General features: G+C 52.3%; 1 long non-coding RNA gene across 1 annotated transcript; it reads right to left on the bottom strand.

Annotated features, from left to right (window-relative positions):
* Positions 1 to 4,338: 4,338 nt before the first annotated feature.
* Positions 4,339 to 15,898, bottom strand: LOC111091367. The gene is made up of 3 exons (XR_005374458.1): positions 15,508 to 15,898; positions 11,872 to 11,990; positions 4,339 to 4,818 (listed from the first exon to the last, which is right to left on the bottom strand). It is a non-coding gene; the product is annotated as an uncharacterized LOC111091367 (long non-coding RNA).
* Positions 15,899 to 20,441: the final 4,543 nt, after the last annotated feature.

The raw sequence follows: 20,441 nt of genomic DNA, 5'->3' as shown, positions 1-20,441 counted from the left end.
ACATGGGTGATCTTCTGGCTTCTGTGGGTCAAGAATCTGAGTGCAGCTTAGCTGGACTGGGCCTCTCACTGAGCGTGCAGTCTAGACGTCCACCGGGGGTATGGTCATCTCAAGGCTCCCCTGGGGAAGATCCACTCGCAAGTGCACACACGGGGCTGTTGGCAGAATCCGGTTCCTCTCTGGCCCTTAGCTGAAGACCACTCTCCCTTCTTTGCCATATAGACCTCTCTGTAGGATGGCTCACGTCACGGCCGCTGGCTTCACCAGAGCAAGTAAGAAAGAGGACAAGAGAGAATGCTAGCAAGAGGGACAGCCCAGCAGGACCAAAGTCACAGTCTTACAACCTAATCTTGGAAATGACGTACCCTCGCTCTTGCCACATCCTATTGGTTAGAAGTCAGTAGTCCAGCCCCCATTTGAAAGGCAGAGACGATGGGAGACCATCTTAGATGCAGGAGCCACACAGCTATCTGGGGGAAGAGCATTTCGGGCAGAGGAATAGCATGTGCGTGCAGGGGTCCTGAGGCAAGAGGAAACCTGGAATGTGGTTAGGACAAGGACAATGCGAGTGGACAATCTTCTTGACTGAAGACAGGGAATGAGTAGAACATGGAGGCTGTAATTTTTTTCTAAGAGCAGTAAGAAGCCACTGGACTATTTCAAGGCAGGCCACGATGTCATTTGATTTAATTTTGAGAAGTTCCATGTGATACTTATAGAAATAAGTAATAATATGGGACGTGGGATTTGCTTTAAAATAGACCATTAAAGGGATCCCTGGGTGGCGCAGCGGTTTGGCGCCTGCCTTTGGCCCAGGGCGCGATCCTGGAGATCCGGGATCGAATCCCACGTCGGGCTCCCGGTGCATGGAGCCTGCTTCTCCCTCTGCCTGTGTCTCTGCCTCTCTCTCTGTGTGTGTGTGACTATCATAAATAAATGAATAAAAAATTAAGAAAAAAATAGACCATTAAAAAAAAAAGTTGGGAGGTGAGAGATGAAAAAAGATGGACAAAATGTGGATGATCAGAGAAGTCAGGTGACCGGGCCATATGGGCTCTTCACACTCTTTTTGAATGTGTGTGAAAATTTTCTATGATATAAAGGGAAATAATAAAGATAAACCATGCACCTGATTTCTAGGGTCAGGGAGAGAAGGAGAGAAATAACCATGGGAGACCCAAGGCAGAAGCAGGGATTCAAGGCAGAGGTGACACCACTGGTCCAGTCTGCAAGCCATCAACGTGGCCAAAATCAGAGGCTGACAATACCAAGTGTTGGCAGGATGCAGAGGAACTCTCAACCGCCACTGGTGTGTGTAAAACAGTTTGCCAGGTGTTTTCTGTTGTTTAAAGTCACACACGACAGCCCAGCAATTCCATTCCTGGGTATTTACCCAAGAGGAATGAAAACATATGTCTGCGCAAAGATCTGTTGGCAAATGTTCACAGCAGCTTTGTTCATTCCTGCCAAAAGGCTGGAAACGCCCCGAATGTCTACCGACAGGAGCACGGATGAACAAGCTGAGGTCCATTCCCTCCACGGAGCAGTCCACAGCAGATACTGGGAACTAGTAAATCTCGGGATGCCCACTGCTGAGAAGCAGCACCCAGACAAAGGAGGCCGCGCTGTGGGGTTCTATTTGCACGAAATTCTCCAGAAGGCTAGACTAACCCGGAGAGATAGAAATCAGAAGCGTGCTTGGTGGGGGAGGGTGGGGAGTGAGAGGGCTGGGATCCCTCTAGGACCTGCTGGGTGGAAAGGTCCCAGACTCTGGTGGGCGGCGGGCCCAGGGCCCACGCACGTGTCGGGCACGCAGGCAGCGGGACCTGCTGGATGTAAAAGGCCTCTCGGGGAAGTTCGGGGACAGGTGGTGCCACCCCCGGTGTGCAGGCAGTGGGATTCCCCCCTGAGCCCGGAGGCAGAGCCTGCAGGCCTGGTTGGCGGGATGTGCGGCAGCAGTGGAAGCCCCCGGCCGCCCCCAGGTAGGGGAGGGGGAAAGCCCAGCTCCCCCCCACTGCGCCCCCAGCCCCCCCCCGGCGGGACGCGCTGGCCCATCTAAAAGCTTCCCTGCAGCGGCCTGGGCGGTCGATGGCAGACACCCCGGCTCCGACCCGCCTGCCGGGCAGCCCGGCCCCTTCCCGCCAGCGCAGCCCCCGGGAGGGGACCCCGCCGGGCGGAGCCTGTTCCGCAGCTGCGCGCCCGGAGCTGGTCCCCCTCCCCGAGACCCCTCCTTCTCCGCCACTGACACGTGCCCTCGCGCGGGAGGCTGGAGGGGGGCCGCGGGCCAGCCAGCCTGCAGGGGCTGCCTGGGGACGAGCCTGCCCATGCGCGCCCCACTTTCCCCGCACTGAAGAGCCACCGGGAGCCCAGATGGCTCCGCAAAAGGCAGCGGAGGTCTTCCTTGGCGAATAAACCTTTGACTTAGAGCCACCTCTTTGGTGCCATTCGGACGTGGGTTCATTCATTCATTCACCCACCAAGCATCAATGGAGCATCTCATCCCCTCCTCCAACCCGCGCTCCTGGAGGGGACACCCTAAACCAGCGCGGGAAGCAGAAATCCGTCCAAGCCACAAACAAGAACACAGAGGCAATTTAAAACTTCCCGGTATCCACACTTTAAAAAGTAGAAAATAAGTAGATGCAATTAATTGCAATCCTATATTTTATTTAACCCAATAAGGCCAAGTATTATCCATTTGACATGCACATCAATATAAAAAATGATTAAGGAGATATTTAAGGGAGGTGGGTGGGGGGTGGGGGTGACTGGGTGATGGGCACTGAGGGGGGCACTTGATGGGATGAGCCCTGGGTGTTATGCTATATGTTGGCAAATTGAACTCCAATAAAAAAAATAAAAAATAAAAAATAAAAAAAGGAGATATTTAACATCCTTTTCTCTGTACTAAGTCTTTGAAATCTGGTATGTTTTCACTTGGAGCACATATCTGAATTCCGAATAGTCATCTTTAAGCTCTCAGTAGGTACACTGTAGTTGGTGATGGCCAGGCCAGGGTTACAGCAAGGCCTTTGGGTTTCACTCTAATGAGATGGGGTCCTCCAGGGATGCCTGAGTGGCTCAGCCATTGGGCGTCTGCCTTTGGCTCAGGGCGTGATCCCGGTCCTGGAATCGAGTCCCACGTCAGGCTCCCGGCCGGGAGCCTGCCTCTCCCTCTGTCTGTGTCTCTGCCTCTCTCTGTGTGTCTCTGATGAATAAATAAATGAAATCTTTTTAAAAAATGATATGGGGTCCTCCAGAAAGTTTTGAGCAGGTCAGGAGTATGATCTGACTGTTAAAAAAAAAAAAAAATCCCTTTGGCCACTGTGTTAAAATAAATGGGGGAGGAGGTGGGGACTTTTTACCTTAAAATGCCCTAAAAAATGAGGTGAACAGATAAACCAGCCGTGGTCCATACAGATAATGAAGTATTATTTAATATTTGATGGTTAGCCATCAAGCCATGAAAACGAAGAAACTTAAATGTGTATTGCTAAGTGAAAGAAGCCACTCTGAAAAGGCTCTCGGTACTATAGGATTCCCACTATATGACATTCTGGAAAAGGCAAAACTATGGAGACCAAACGAAGATCAGTGGTTGGTGGGGACTGGAAAGGATAAGCAGGTGGAACAAAGAGGGTTTTTTTTTTTTTTAATTTTTATTTATTTATTTATGATAGGCACACAGTGAGAGAGAGAGAGGCAGAGACACAGGCAGAGGGAGAAGCAGGCTCCATGCACCGGGAGCCCGATGTGAGATTCGATCCTGGGCCTCCAGGATCGCGCCCTGGGCCAAAGGCAGGAGCTAAACCGCTGCGCCACCCAGGGATCCCACAAAGAGGGTTTTTAGGGCAGTGGAAAATACTCTGTATGGGATTATAATGGTGGGTCTGTGTCATTCTGCATTGGTCCAGACCCATAAAACGTACAACCCGCAGAGGGAACTGTAATGTTCACTGGGGATTTTGAGTGGCCATGACGGGTCCTTGTGGGTTCATCAGTGGTAACCCATGCATCCCCTGGGGGAAGGGCTGGTAATACTGGGGGAGGCTGTGTGTTGGTGGGGCAGAGGGTATATGGGAAATCTCTGTACCTTCCCCACCAGTTTGCTGTGAATCTAAAACTGCTCTAAAAAATTAATTCTTGGGGATCCCTGGGTGGCGCAGCGGTTTGGCGCCTGCCTTTGGCCGAGGGCACAATCCTGGAGACCCGGGATCGAATCCCACATCGGGCTCTCGGTGCATGGAGCCTGCTTCTCCCTCTGCCTATGTCTCTGCCTCTCTCTCTCTCTCTCTGTGACTATCAAAAATAAATTTTAAAAAATTAAAAAAAATTAATTCTTTTTTTTTTTTTAAATTAATTCTTAATACACAAAAATTTTAATGAGGAGGGTGGGTGGATGGATGAAAGCACAGATGATGACAAATCAAGCCAAACGTCAACTATGGACTCTAGGTGGTGGGTGTACAAACGGGCAGTGTTTTCCATTTTTTTTGTACATTTGACAATGGTTATGCTAAGTCGTGCGAGAACCAACTGTATTCGAGTCCTGGGGCTGCTGTGACGAATGACCACAGACTAGGGGGCTTAACACAACAGGAATTTCATTATCCCGCAGTTCTGGAGGACATGGTCTGAAATCAAGATGTCCTCAGGGCCGTGTTCCCTTGAAGGTGGTAGCAGAGGATCCTTCCAGGCCTCTTCCAGTCCCTGGAGGCTCTGGTGTTCCCTGGCTTGCTGTTCCACCACCCCATCTCAGCGTCGTCTTCATATGGCCTTCTTCCCATCTCTCTTCTCTTCTGTCTCTTATAAGAACACCTGTCAGTGGATTTAGGCTCACCTGTATAATCCAGGACGCTCTTATATTGCTCCTATCTTAATTACTTTTGCAAAGACCCCATTTCCAAATAAGACCGCATTTATGGGGCGCCTGGGTGGCTCAGTTGGTTAAGTGTTCGCTTTTGGCTCAGGTCATGATCCCTGGGTCCCTGGATCAGGCCCCGTGTCGTCAGGCTCCCTGTTCAGCAGGAAGTCTGCTTGTCTCTCTCCCTCTGCCCCTCTCCCCACTCGTGCTCTCTCTCTCTCACTCTCTCTCTGGCTCAAATAAATAAGTAAAATCTTAAAAAAAAAAAAAAAAGACCACATTCACATGTTTCAAGGGTTAAGACCTGAACATATCTTTTTGGAGGCATAATTCAACCCACAACACAGGCCATGTTTTGTCGATCAGCTGTGGGACTCTCGCACGTGGCAGTCTCTCTGAGCCCCTCTCAGTGGCACGTAGTAGGTGCTCAATAAACAGAAGCTTTGTTCCCCTCATTCCCAGGAACTCTCCTGGCAGGAGGTCCACTTGTAAGCAACCCCTGGGGACCCAGAGGACACGTAGGAGCATCAGGCACACAGTCTGGTGCCATCTGGAGGAGAGAGCAGTGTCCTAGTTGACGGCCTAGGCTCTGGCATCAGAAGGACAAGGGTTTAAATTCTGGTCTCATCATCTGAAAAACACAGTGCCCTCGGGCAGGGGACTTTGAACCTCTGAGCTTCAATTCCCTCAATTGTAATAAGATGGATGTCATTCCTGTATTCAGCAAATGTTTACTGAGTACCTACTATATGCCAGGCACTGAGAATGAAGAATGGGGATACAGTGGTGAACTAGAGAGGTGAGGTCTGTCCTCAGCAGAGAGATGAGTGATAAAAACAAGAAATGTGCCATTTAGAGAATTTCTTTTTAAAGATTTTATTTATTTACTTATGAGAGACACACACACACAGAGAGAGAGAGAGAGAGAAGCAGAGACACAGGCAGAGGGAGAAGCAGGCTCCACGCAGGGAGCCCGACGTGGGACTCGTGGGACCCGTGGCACTGGATCCCGGGTCTCCAGGATCACACAATGGGCTGAAGGCGGAGCTGAATCGCTGAGCCACCCGGGCTGCCCATTTAGAGAATTTAAATAAGCTGATGGGTTGGTGTAAACAGTTCAGTAGGGAGGGCTTCTTGGAGGAGGTGACATTAACTGGAGTCTAAAAGGAGCTGGCCCTATGAGAACCATCTGGAAGGGCATTCCAGGCAGAGGGAAAGGCTAAGGCCAAGGAGAGCAGTCAGGGCTCCAGGGGCAGGATAATGGACTCATTCACTTTTTCATTCAACAAACATGTGCTCGGCAGTGTGCACCTTCCACAGACAGCCGCGAGTGAAGAACAGAGAGGACACATGAAAACACCCAGCATAGTTCCTGGTGCACGGGGAAATGCTCAGTGAACATCAGCAATTATTGATGGTCAGTAAATTTGGGGATCTCTCTGATTCCTCCCTTCTCAGCGGGCTTCCCCGAGGGAAATACCTCTGCCTAAGACCTTCCTGCCATAATGAAATTGGCTTTCTTGATTTTATTCTGGTTGCAAGATGACACATACCAGAGGGATAAAGCGAAGCAAGTACAAAGAGAGAGAAATACCTGAAATCTCACCTCCTCGAAGAAAGTATAGTTAGCTTGAAGGACATCTTTCTAGATGTTTCTCTGAGCATGCAGGTATGTGCACACATGTGCACACACACACATGCACCCATGACTGCAAACACCTATATATGCACACGTGCTTGCAGTCATGCATATGCAATGCACACATCACACACATAAGTGCCTAGAAGCATGCAAACACGTGTGTATTCATGCCCGTGGATACTCATGTACATGTGCACACATGCATGCAAACACACATACAAACTCATGCATGTCTGAGGACCAGGATTAGGGTGAAGTGAGTGAGGCTGATTTTTTAAGCCAGGGCCAGATCCTGGCTGCATTTAAAAATTTGGCACTTTGCTCCTATGGATTTTTCCATTATTTTGATTTTTAAAAATATTACATTAAAGGGGTGCCTGGGTGGCTCAGTCGGTTAAGCATCTGCCTTTGGCTCATATCATGATCTCAGGGTCTTGGGATCGAGCCCCACGTCAGGCTCCCTACTCAGTGGGGAATTTACTTCTCCCTCTCCCTCTGTGCCCCCCATCTGTTCGTGCTCTCTCTCTAAAATAAATAGTCTTTAAAAAATATCTTGCATTAAAATATTTATCTTGATGGCTGAGTTTTTTGACACCCCCTTAGATTTTGCTCTGAGGTGACTGCCTCACTTGCCTCTCCCTCATCCCAACACACATGCACACTCGTACATACCTGTATGCACACATGTATGCACACACTTATGCATGCACACACATGCACATGAGTTCACACATACACACCACAACCCATGAATGGGTGTGAAGTCAAGTCACACTCTCTTTCCCCTGTCCCCTCCAACCCTTTTTCCTAGTTACTACCCTGCAGTCTGGTGACATCAGCCAGAGCCTTGAAGAGAAAAACATTATACTTGTGAGAACGACCCGCCTTTTATTTTTTTTTATTTTTTTTTTGACCCGCCTTTTAAAATGGAACAGAAGAGAATAGAAAATGTCAGAGCTCAGTGCACAGAGATAGGATAAATATTACTCCCCATCAAACTTTCGCTTCAGTTCTGAACCTGGGTGAGACTACATTGCAATGTGAAAAATTAATGCTCTGATTCATGGTCAAAATGCTTGAAATCTAAAAAAAAAAAAAAAAATGCTTGAAATCTGTGGCTATATACGATGTTTGAAACCTGTGTTCTTTTTTGTTTTTCTTTCTTCCTTTTTTGAAGTCCCATGTTAATTACGGCATATCCAAAAATTGAACTTAGCTGGGTCCCTGAATATCTGTTTGGAAGAAACTCAACAGAGTCACTTGCTATTTGAAAGCCTGTGTAGGTTTTATATGAAGTAAATATAAATTCGTATAATGTTTGAACAACTGATATTTTCGTGTGTAACTGTTATAGCACCTAAATTTAATTAAAAATGTCTTATATAAACCTTGAGTATCATATATCATATTTACCATATGTTAAAGATTTATTGTGTGTTAAGTATATGGCCATTATTTTGTTTTGAGATTCTTTTTGTTTTTCTGTTAATATGTTGCAGAGGTCACATGGTGTCAATGAATCTAGGTTTGCTCATTTTCGCTTTCTGCTGCGTATTTAGCTGACCCCCCGGGCAGGGACACTTTCACTGTTTTCCAGCTTTCTGTATGGGTTTTTGTCCTGGTGATCATAGTAAGCATAGTAAGCATGGTTGGTGAGGCCTTAAATGAGCATTTAAAAAAAAAAAAGGGGGCAGCCCCTGTGGTCCAGTGGTTTAGCACCGCCTTCAGCCTGGGGCCTGATCCTGGAGCCCCGGGATCGAGAGCCATGTCGGGCTCCCTGTACGGAGCCTGCTTCTCCCTCTGCCTGTGTCTCTGCCTCTCCCTCTCTGTGTCTCTCATGAATAAATAAATAAAATCTTTAAAAAAAAATGAGCCTTTCATACACATTATCTTATGGAGTCCTCATGATATGCCCAATGTACAGGTGAGATAATGGAGACTCTGTGACATTAATTCATGTACCTGAGGGCACACAGCTCACAGATGTCACAGCAAGGACTGGAACCCCAGCTGTCTGATTATGGGGCTCTTCACTACCCTGCATTATGTTTTATAGATCTTTGCATATCCCCAGAGATGGACTCTGTGTGAACAGAGAGTTCACACGATTAAACATTTAATACAGAGATCTGGAACTGCCCTCCAGGAAGGTTGTATCAATTTACACTCCCATGAGAGTGCCACAGGTATGTATACCCAAAATTTCACACATGCTGATAAGCTTGACAGGTAACAATGAGTCTTTAGCTGCTCAATGGTCATACTGTGCATCCTTGCAAGAGGTTTTGTGTCTTTTTATCATTCCTTTGTGGACTTTCTACTTATGCCCTGTGCCAAGTTCACATGTGGGATATTTGTCTTTTTCTTATTGATTCGTAAGTGATCTTTGTATATTAAGGTTCTTAACACTTTATCTGCCATACATGTGGCCAAGAATCTAATCTTCTTTGACCTAGGATCACTTTGAAGGGCCAGACAAGTCTGCTTCATTGTCCACCTGGCCTCAATGAATGTTTTTGTTCTGAGGTGTCCTTGTGGCCAACTGCATTTTATTGGTACCTTTAGAAGCAAAAGTGGAGACCCTGAGATCTTATAAATCTCAGTCTTAACCAAACTGACATTTGAACACCTCAGCTTTCCAGGGCAGGGAAGTTCAGGCCTAGGAGTCAGGAGTCTCAGGTTTGATGCCGGTTCTGCAGCCCAGTGCAATCCTTCCTCCAGGGTAAGAGGAGTTGGAGATCAGTCACCCCTATGGCCCACCCAGCCACGTCTACTTCCTCTAGTAGAATGGAAGCAGGGGACAGAGGGGAAGGGGCGGCATCTCAAGCATGGTCAGGGAAACTATATGAGGGGTCCCTGGCCTCAATGGCTGGCAACCCTGAGGGGCCCCCAGCACCTACCTGGCTCAGGAAAGAAAGCCCCTGGCTACCTGGGGCTACTTTTCTCACCCACTTTTTATAGATGATATAGATAGATAGATAGATAATATATAGTATATATCATCTATGGGGATAATTTTACGACAATATGCATGAGCCTCTGTAAAAGGGTCAGAATAGTGTCCGGCACATAGTAGGTGCTCAATAAACCACATCAGCATTTCAGCATCACTGCTGTATTGTTGTTGAGGATAGGTGTGGGACAGAAAAGCAGGGCCCCAGGGCACCTGGAACCAGCCCCAGGGGCAGGTGGGGTCCTGCACGGCAGTGTTTACCTGGTGCCATCTGGGTGGGCCCTCAGGGGAGGAACTGAGGCCCCATCAGCACCCTTCTTCATCTCCAAGTCTCTACCCTGGCCCCTTCAAGGCCCAGAGAAGCCCCCTGGGAAAGTGGCACCCGTGGGGACCGTGCTGCCCAGCACAATTACCGTTTTCATCCTCATTAAACCACATTTTCATTCTAATTAGAGTTTCACTGCCTCCCAGAGAGAAGGGCCGATTACTTTTCAGCATCATTACCAGGCTCTCCCTCCCTCCCTCCCCACCCTGCCCAGGTGCCTGTTCCACACCGGCCAGCCTCTCTCTCTCTCTTCTCCCCCCCTCCCCCCCTTGCCAACTCTTCACGGACCAGAGAGAAGCGCGGAACATTTATTTATTAGTCTCCTATTGGGAGCGGAGCTTGGTGTTAGGGAGCTTCACCCGCAGCATCGTCACCCTACCTTTGCCCTGCTCTAATTGATTCTTTTTCTTCAACACATCCCCCTCTAAACGTGCCCTGTGATTTATTTTTTTCTGTTCATCATCTCTCTCTGCTTTCCCAGAATGCCAGCACCCACCTGCATCCCCGTGGCACTCCTGGGCACGCTGACCTCCTTCTTCCAACAGCCAGCCCCTGGCAGCCAGGCCATTCCCAAGGCCACCAGAAAGTTCTGGAGAGCGAGCACACTTGCTGGAGCAGCCCTTGCCTAATGACTGATGGGGAGCGGTGGATAAATACCCCAGCCCCCTCGCCCACCCCCTGCCGTGGGAAAGTTCTAGGAGGTATGTGATCCACCTGGTGTCTCAGCAGCCCCAGCAGGACTGAGCCTCACTTGCCAGCGGTGGAGACTCACTCGTGAGCAAACCTTCACGGACTGCCCTCCATTCCCTTCCCCACTTCTTCTCTCCCCTGCCCGTGCTTTCTGGGTTCACCTTCCATCAGAATCCATTGCACTCAGGATCTCTCGCCTCCCCCCACCACCACCTCGAGTGAGATGCAGGGAAGTCGAAGAGAGTTTCTTCACTACTCAGCACCCAAAGGATGGGTCACAAGAGAATTCTGGGCTCTCCTTAAAACAGAAGCACCATTTCAACCATGCTGCACCACCCCCTGGGCAGCTCTGACCCACATCTGAAACAAACTTCTGGGGTGCCCCCTTTCAGAGCAGGGGCGGGGGGTGAACTTCCTGGCACTTCTGAGAGGGGCGCTTGGCAGCATGCATTCAAATGGGCCTTGTGCCAAGCCTCCACCATCAGTTCCCTTCCTGGGAATAAGTGCTCTGGAGCATGGAGGTGGGAGCCAGGATGTTTCTGGCAGGCTTGTTTGCGACCAGGCAAAGCGAGAAACCACCCATGTGTCCATCCACAGAGGATGAGGAAATCAGCCACGGGGCTGTGGGACACCATGTGACTTCAGAAAACACGAGATAGATGCCTATCTCAGATTTTTAGGGCTGACAAAACAAAGTACCAGACACTGGGTGGCTGAAAACAAGAGATTGATTCTCCCACAGGGGTGGAGGCCAGAAATCCCAAGGCAGGTGCATGGGCAGGGCTAGCTCCTCCCAGAGGCGCAGAGGGACAATCTGCCCCAGGTCCCAGGCCACCTTCCCGGCCTCTGGTGGCCGTCAGCCCCGGGATGTGCCAGCTTTCCGACCTCTGCCTCTGTCTTTGCATGGCCTTCTCTGGGTCCTGTCTCCTCTTCTAATGAGGACACCAGTCGTATTGGATTTAAGGCCCACCCAAGTCCAGGATGACCTAACTTTAATTTAACTAATTATACCTACAAAGACCCTATCTCCAAATAAGGTCACATTCCGAGGCACTGGGGGTGAGGACCTGAATATATTTTGAGGAGACACAGCTCAGCCTGCAACACTGCCCTGGGATTAATCATAAGGGTGGTCTGATTCCCTTTCGTGATCAAAGTTGGCCTTAATCGGGAGGCACCCCTCCTGCCCTAACCCCACACCTCCATGCTTTAGCACCATCATGGCTTCTCTCTCTGCTCAGCCACTCATCGTTATGTGCTTATAATGTATTTATTAGCACTGCCCTAATTATTTTAGGGGTATCATTTTATTCAATTTTTGCAGTCCAAAAATTATATGTATATAGTATGAAGTCCATACTGTGTAAGCCCTATCTTACAGATAAGGAGACTCATACCTGGGTACACTGAGTCCCTATTTCCAGGTCACTCGGTTGATAAGCAGCAGAGTCGGTCCTGGTGGCCTTTTGTCACAGTTGTGGCTACTGGTTATGACTTCCCCGGTGACAGTGTGGACCTGCCATGAAATACACACACAGTCATTTATATTTTCCAACAATGTTGCAAGGCAGAAATTACACTCATGTCATAAACGAGGAGGCCAAGGCAAGGAGAGGGTATGTAACTTGACTAATGGCACCCAGTAGGTGTCCAGGCAGGGATTTGAGCTAAACATGTGGCCTTTTGGGGAAGCCTGGGCTCCATTTCCTGGCAAATAGGATAGGGTCCCCTCCAGCCCAGTTGCTGTTCTGTAGCCACAGGACCACACAGGGCCCAAGTCTCTACTTCTGGGGTCCGAGCTCGGACGGTCAAGGCTGCCCAACTGGTGCCACCCATGGGCCCCATTCTTGGAGCATGCTGGGACCCAGCAGCCAGGGGCTGGAGCCCTCGCCCACCTTAGGGTCCACCTCAGCCTCCAACTGCCACACACCAGGGACCCAAGTCAGCCTCCAGGTCCTTCAGAGCTTAGGGATCTCCAGGCAGCTCCCTCACCCCTCAGGGGTTATTAATTAATGCTAATTAATATCTGTGTTCGCAGAGCCAGCCAGGCCCCTGGGCCTGGAGAATCTGAGAACGGAAAATATGAGAAAGCTGGCACCCTGCCAAGAAACATGGATCATTCTGACTGGCTTGGGCTGGTTAGTGGAGATGGGTTCCTAGTAATGAGAAGGGGACACTGAGACACAGGTGAGGACCAAGCCGCCCCAGGCAGTTTCAAAAATGGTTGCCGGGTGAGGGGCGCCTGGGTGGCTCAGTCGGCTGAACATCAGACTCCGGGCTTCAGCTCAGGCCTGATCACAGATCAAGCCCCTGCATCAGGCTCTGCACTCAGCACAGGATCTGCTTCAGATTCCCTCCCCTTCTCCCTCTGCCTCTCCCCTCCCACCCACCCCCTGCTCCCACACTCGCTCTCTCTTTAAAATAAGTAAATAAATAAAATATTTTTAAAAATGAATAGTGTTTGCCATTTGAAAGAACGAGGAGACGAGCTTTGGAGACCCATGTGCTATGAGTCCCACGCCTGAGCCTCAGTTTCCTCATCTGTAAACAGGATGAGAATCTTTTCCCTTAAACGTCGGTGTGGGTGTGTGTGCGGAGCTCATCAAGCTTTTAAGCATGTAAAAATGCCTTGCACGTAACGCCTCCTTTCCCTGGCTGCTCACGGAGAGGCCTCGTGCAGCCAGGTGACTCAGTTTCCCTTTGGGGGCACACGAGGCAGGGGCAGGGCACCTCCCTGCTGCTGCTACCTCTGGGTGGGTCCCCGGGGCAAGGCACGCCCTCCCCACCAGGCCCGATCTCTGGGAACACCGGGAAAGATCATTTCCAAACGGCCTAATTAATAACGCCACTGCTCGCATGGCGACGAGACCATTCTGGCCCCTGATTAAAAACAGAAGTTTCCCCCACGTTTGCGGAGACGGAGCAGAAGGGAAAACAAAGACGTGCACACTCGCGCCAGATAAATACAGACGCAAACACATGCACGGCAGATAAACACACACTGGCACACCAAATATACACACAGCCGGCTGCGGAAATCCGGGTGGGCTGGCACGGCCGGGCTCGGGCGGCCCAGGGACACCCCCGCCCCCCCCCCAACAGTCAGCCACACAAAAGGTGGAGGAAGCACCCCCCACCTCCCGTGCAGATGCTGCCAGGCCCCGACCACATCTGGGCCCCCACCGACCGCAGAGAGCACATGGCCACAAGCCAGGAGTGTGGGAACGGGTGCCCCCCAGGAGCAGCCCCTCGGCCCACGAAGGGACAGAAGGGACCCGGTGGGGAAAATGCTCCTGCTCTTCTCCCTGCATGTAGGCTGGGAAGTTCAAGATCACTATGGGATTCAGGGGAGAGGGCCCTCTTCCGCATTCACGCATACATGGACAGCAGACAGCGACACTGGGACAGCCGCCTTCCCCCGTGACCTCAGGCGACAGAAAGAGGGCAGAGGAGCTCCGTGGGGTCTCTTTTACAAGGGCACTAATTCTACACTCCACGCCCATGACCTAGTCACCTGCCCAAGGTCCCGCCTCCTAATACCATCACCTGGAGGGGAGAAGGATTTCACCACAGGAATCTGGGGCCAAATGCACAAATATCTATTTTATTTTATTTATTTTTTAAAAGATTTTATTTATTTATTACAGAGAGAGAGACAGGCAGAGGGAGAAGCAGGCTCAGTGCAGGGAGCCGGTCGCGGGACTCCATCCCGGGTCTCCAGGATCACACTCCGGGCTGAAGGTGGCGCTAAACTGCTGGGCCACCGGGACTGCCCACAAATATCTATTTTATTTCCCAAATAAACCATATGCCCTCTGACCCTCGTGTCAGAGAAAGCTTGTGGGGGGCCAAACCAAGACGCCCACAGAGAAGCACGAATGCACAAGTGTGCACTGGCCAGCGTGTGTACGCGCCAGCAAGGTCCGCTGCAGCAGTGCTCAAAGGGGGTGATCCTGCCTGTCGGCGGCGGTGGTGTGGCAAGTTCTGCAGACATTTCTAGTTGTCCCGGTTGAGGAGGGGGAGATGCTCCTGGCATCTCATGAGTCAAGGCCAGTGAGGCTGCTAAAAACCCTACAGTGCACAGAACAGCCCCCTCCCCACCCCCTAGCAAAGACAGATCTGGCCTGCGATGTCAAGTGCTGAGGCTGAGAAACCCTGGTCTACAGGAACCCAGTGGATTGTACACCTTGGCACACCCACTGACCCCCATGTGGAAAAAGCCGAGTGCACACACGTCAGCCAAATGAAAAGCATGCAGTGGGATTCACAGGCCACCTCAGACCACAGAGAGGCACCGTGTGCTGGACCCTCATAGTAGAGAAGCAGCGGGTACATTCCAGCCTGGTGTATTTCCCGCCGGGATGTGTAGACCACCAGAGAGGACCTGCACTGCCTGGAGGCCTCCTTTCCACCAGGTTCATCCAAGGGCTTTTCATGAGAATAACTCGTTCAATCCTCACAGCCATCCTGGAAGATGGTTCAATGACAATTGTGCACGTCTTACAGATGAGGAAACTGAGGCCCAGAGAGGGGAAGTGTGTGGCCAGGGACCGAGCTAGAAATCCAGATGCCCGGGGCACCTGAGTGACTCAGTGATTGAGCGTCTGCCTTCCGCTCAGGGAGTGATCCCGGGTCCTGAGATGGAGGCCCTTGTTGGGTTGCCAGTGGGGAGCCTCCTTCTCCCTCTGCTTGTGTCTCTGTCTCTCATGAATAAGTAAATAAAATCAAAAGAAAGAAAGAAGAAAGAAAAGAAGAAAGAAAGAAAGAAAGAAAGAAAGAAAAAGAAAGAAAGAAAAAGAAAGAAAGAAATAAAATCCAGATGTCCCCCCCACCCCCCCCACCCCCCCACCCCCCGCGGTATGCGTAAACAGAGAAAGCAGGGTGGAAGGGGACCCCCCCACCCCCCTCCACCTGAGGGGGGGAAGGTCAGGGAAGACTTTTGCTTTCCAAAAGAGATTCCTATATCACTTTGCGTAACTAAGAAATCACTTTTGCACGTTTTATAAACCAGCTGAACCAGGAGTCGGACATACCTAGCACTCCAGCTGCTTTCTGCCCGTTTTCTGGCTCCGTGAACCTGGACGAGCCATGTCGCCTCCCCAAGCCTCAGTTTCCCCATCTGCAAGATGGGGGTCCACCCACTCACTATTCCAGGAGTGTGCTCCAGGCCCACTGGGGACCGAGCCCTCTCCTCAGCTCCGGCCTGGGCAGGGTTAAGGCGGGAGGGGTGCACGGTGAGCGCTGCACCTGTCCCCCACCTTCCCCCAAGCTTGGGGCCGCTTCGCTAGTTTTGGGGGGGCAGGAGCAGGCGGGGGCCCGGAGCCTTCAGCTCCCCCCAGCCCGCCGGCACACCGTCCCCGCGCCTCTCGGGCCCCAGGAGCTGGTCCCGGGTCCCAGGGCTTGAGGCCGGCAGGCGGCTGCTGCGCGGGCTCGGCCTGGAGGCGCCTCCCCCGCCGCCGGGCGCTGGATTTCCCCACCGCGCTTCCCGCCGCTGCAGCGCGGGGAGCGAGCGCCACCTGTGGGCCACCGGGCCGAGGTGCGTGCGACTCCGCGAAAGTGGGTCGCCTCGGATTTCTCCCCACGGAGGGTACCCGGGGCCCCGAGCCGAAATGGAAACAGCTCCCGCCCGTGAAATTCTGCTCTACGTCCCCCTTTTCCCAGGCGCTGTTCCCACACTTAACCGTGTCTTCCATTTAACCTCCAACCACCACCGGCAATGCACATTTACTGAGCACCTACTACTGTATACCCGGCTTCAGGGACACAGAAGGAACAGGACAGGAAACCTCCCCGCCCTTCTGGAGCTTACCAGCAGAGGCCAAGACAGAAGAGGAAGGGGCCGCGACCCATAAGACCATGGCTGGCCCAGTGGTTTAAAGGAGGAAATAAAGAGAGGCATGAACTAGTGGTTGTGAAGGGGGACCCTCCTCTGGATACGGTCAGCGGGGAGATTCTCTGGGGCACACTGTCCGCACTGAGGCCTGAGGGGACGGGCCCCAGCCATGCCGAGACAGGGCCAAGGCCGTCCAGTGGAGGGCACGGTAAGTGCAGAGACCTGGGGGCAGAAAGGAGTTTGGGGTGTTGGACAGCACAGGATGACAGGGTGGCCCGAGCTGAGAGTTGAGGGAGAGCCGGGATAGGATGTCAAGGCCCCTTTGGAGACAAATCTGACCCCACACTACAGAGTGGAGAATAAACACCAATCTGAGTTGAAAGTGCTCCATCATCACCCAGCTCCACAGATACCCTCCTGCCACCCCTACCCAATCACGATGCCAGCCCAGGACCATGTGTCCCCCCCACAGAGAAAAGTGTCAGTCCACATGTCACACCTCACTTTCTGAGCCCTTGCCTCTGATATATTCATTCCAAATGTACCACCAAGGGGCACTGCAGAGGAAATGAGGTGCAAGGAGTGGCCTAGGGCTTGGGGACACCCAGAGTTGGCCTCAAATATGCCCTTGGGGGATGCCAGGGGCTAGATCGTTGGCAGAGAGACAAATCATGGACCTGCATGTCTCAGGGCTCTCAGGGTGCCAGCTGGCCCATGCCAGGGACTTCATGGGCGCTGGGACAGGGGGTCGGCTCTTCTGGCAAAGCCGCCACCTCGTCCCCTGGCTGCCCCCATGCGAGACCCAATAACCACAGAGCCAGCCGGGCTCCTGGGGCCTATGCCTCTGGGCTGAGGTGAGCACCCCCACCAGAGGGCATCCTCTATCCTCTCTGACCCCCCAAGACTCCCCCATCCTCCCTGTGGCCAGCCTGTGTCCCAGGCATCCTCAACTCCTTTTAGGGCTGGGATCTCTGTCTCAGCTTCCCTCAGCCAGAAAGTCATGTTCTGAAGGGTTGTCCCCAGCCCCACACCCCAGATCTCAGGGGAGTCCAGTCCTCCTACCTTCATGCCTCCAAGAGCACCGTCCCCCAAAAGGACAGCACGGGGAAGAGTTCGTGTCCCATGAATGCTATTCTCAGGTCCCTGTCATGGGTGCCATGAGGGAAGCTGTGGGTCTCAGGCAGCCCCAGTCCCCAGTCCCGGCTGCCTTCAGCTTTGGGGACTGCCTGGCTCTTGGGGGGAGGGGGCGGAGCCTCCTGGAGCTTCTAATTATGGTTTCAGAGGCACAGACTTAATTACTGCCTTTCCAAGGGTTAATTACCCCTAATCGGTTGGGAATCAGGCAATTCTCAAGCCTTCTGAGAACCAAAATATTTCCCCTCCCAGAAGCTGCCAGCCCCCCACCCCCTCCACCACTCCTGTCCCTCCAGCCCCCACTTTGGATCTTCTCAGTTTCCCTGTACGGAGGAGTGCGGGGAGGTGGGCAGGGTTGGGAAAACCCAAAACTGCCAGTCTGCTCTCAGAGAACCCACGTGCTGGGTCTGACACAGGCAAGAGCTGAATTCGAGAAGGGAGGGCCTTGGCCGAAAAAAGCTGGGAAGACTTCCTAGAGGAGGAGGCCGAGGGCTGGTCTTAAGGGCCCCTAGTGACCTCTGTGAGCCCCGGGGTCCTAAGATTCTGTACTACCTGGGGAGCTGCAATACTTGGAGAGGCTGGAGTTGATGACTCCAGGCCTGAGGAGGGGGAGCCTCGGGTTTCTCATCTATTAAATGGAGGCAAAGCCATAGTGAACGAGGCCCCGAGGGTGAGCAGAATGAAGCCAATCAGAAATGAGTGCCCTCCTGGGGTAAACCCTGGCGGGTGCTGAGGTGACAGCCCCTGGAGGGAGCTCACCCAGCCCCAGCCGCCACCAGTGCCCTCTGCCAGGCCTTGTAGCCATGTGAATATTGGACCCTGGCCACCTCCCTGCTTTCCTCTACTCCTAAGCTGGGGCCTAAACATACCGCACTGGTCCCCACTTCAGGCCTCTGCCCTTGCAGGTCCCCTTGCCTGGCTTACTCTCCTCTGGATGGGACTAGGTCTGCGAAGCTCTGGTCCTAAACTGACATCTCCAGGGAGCCCTCCCTGACTATTCTGCTTCCCCAGGAACCACTCCCTTCCTGAAAATTCTCTAGCCTATCATGTTTTTATCCCTTTGAGAAGCTGCGTTAATTATATCCTGGCTGAGTGCCCTGGGGCTCAGTTTCGTCATCCGTAAAATGGGCATGATATCTACAGTCACCTCAGAGTCCTGGCCTTGGATAAGTGGCCCCAGAGGCCAGGATGCATCCGGCCTCACAGCAGGTCAGGGGATAGACTCAGGGGATTCTGAACAAAGCTCAAGGATCGGTGAGCTGGAGCAGGGTGGGCAGGTGAGGCCCCTGTGACCAGACAGTCAGAAGAGGATAGAGAGGGGTGCCTGGGTGGCTCAGTGGTTGATCATCTGCCTTTGGCTCAGGTAGTGATCCATGGATCCTGGGATCGAGTCCCCCATGAGGCTCTCTGCAGGGAGCCTGCTTCTCCCTCTACCTGCGTCTCTGCCTCTCTCTGTGTCTCTCATGAATAAATACAATCTTAAAAAAAAAAAAAAAGTCACCAGTAAAAATCCAAACCCAAACTAGCTTAAGAAAAGTCTAAGGAATTCCGGCTTCAGGAATGGCTGAATCCAGGCTCTCAAACAAAGTAATCTCCCCCTCTCAACTAAGCTTTCCTCTGGGGAGCTTTACGTTCAGCTAGCAATGTCCCATGGAGATAACACGGCCTGGACAACCCCTGGCTTATCTTTTATCAGCCCAGGAACTCCAGGAAAAAAAATTAGAAAGCCACTTTCCAACAGTGCTATCAAAAAAAAAAAAAAAAAAAAAATCCGCAAGCTGCCTCTCATTGGACAGACTGGGGTCACGGGTCACTCAGAAGCCAGTCAGGGTGGCTAAAAAGGATGAGGTGTGCTCATTGGTCAGGCTGGGGTCCTGCGAAAGCTCCTGGGGGTGGGGGTGTAAGCAGCCCCCACCGACTTTAGTGCGAAAAGCAGGGAAGGGGGGAGGTGATGATTCCTTCCTCCCGGGAGTACTGATCATGTCCTGTGCTCTGGGCCCCGGCCTGGGTGCTGGGGATGCAGCAGTGGGCGAGGCAGAAACACCCCTGCTCTGGCGGGGCTCACATCCCAGGCAAATACAGGGATGGCAGTGTGTGCTGCAGGGAAAGTCTTTTTTTGTTTTTAAGATTGTATTTATTCATTCATTAGAGATACAGAGAAAGGCCGAGACACATTATTTATTTTAAAGATTTTATTTATTCATGAGAGACACAGAGAGAGGCAGAGACACAGGCAGAGGGAGAAGCAGGCTTCCTGCAGGGAGCAGCATGTGGGACTCGATCCCAGGACCCGGGATCACGCCCTGGGCCGACGGCAGATGCTCAACCCCTGAGCCACCCAGGTGCCCCGGGAGCTGAGACTTTAAATAGGAGGTGGTATCTTAGCAAAGACAGGCAGACAGAGTGAAAATATCTGGGAAAGCGTGTTCCAGGCAGAGGGAACAGCCCGTGCAAAGACCCGGAGGCAAGAGCATGCCTGGCGGGTTTGGGGGAGAGCAAGGAGGCCTGTGTGGCTGGAGGGAGGGAGTGGAGGCGGTTGGTGGGAGGTGACATGGTGCGACAGGGGGGCGACAGAGCACATCATGCAGGGCCCTGTGGGCCTGGGGTGGACTTTGGATTTTACCCTGAGTAAGGTGGGAGCCGTGGAGGGTTCTGAGCAGAGGAGGGTGCTCACAGGAAGAATGGATGGTCAAACCAACGAAGTAGCCCTCATACAGAGAGAGATTTCATGTGTGATCGGCCAGATTCCGCCTCACTGTGTGCTCGTCTTTCACCGAAGCCTGTGGCTCTACCGCCAGGGCCGCCGCCTGCCTGCTGCCACCCCCTCCCCACATCTCACTAGGTTCGGTTTGTTGCCCTTAAGCAGGACCCATGGGGAGAGGCACAGGTGAGGCAAGGGGCCGGGAGGCCAGACCGCTCCTTGGTCCCCTCCCCACGAGCCAGGGAGTCCCCAGCCCCACCATGGCCCAGGACAGGCTTGGGCAGGGCTGCTAGGAATGT

Source organism: Canis lupus, chromosome 20 (assembly GCF_011100685.1).
Source record: "Canis lupus familiaris isolate Mischka breed German Shepherd chromosome 20, alternate assembly UU_Cfam_GSD_1.0, whole genome shotgun sequence".
In the NCBI taxonomy this organism is placed as follows: Eukaryota; Metazoa; Chordata; class Mammalia; order Carnivora; family Canidae; genus Canis; species Canis lupus.
The sequence above is the reverse complement of the archived record's forward strand: the minus strand, read 5'-3'. Positions and strand labels throughout refer to the sequence as shown.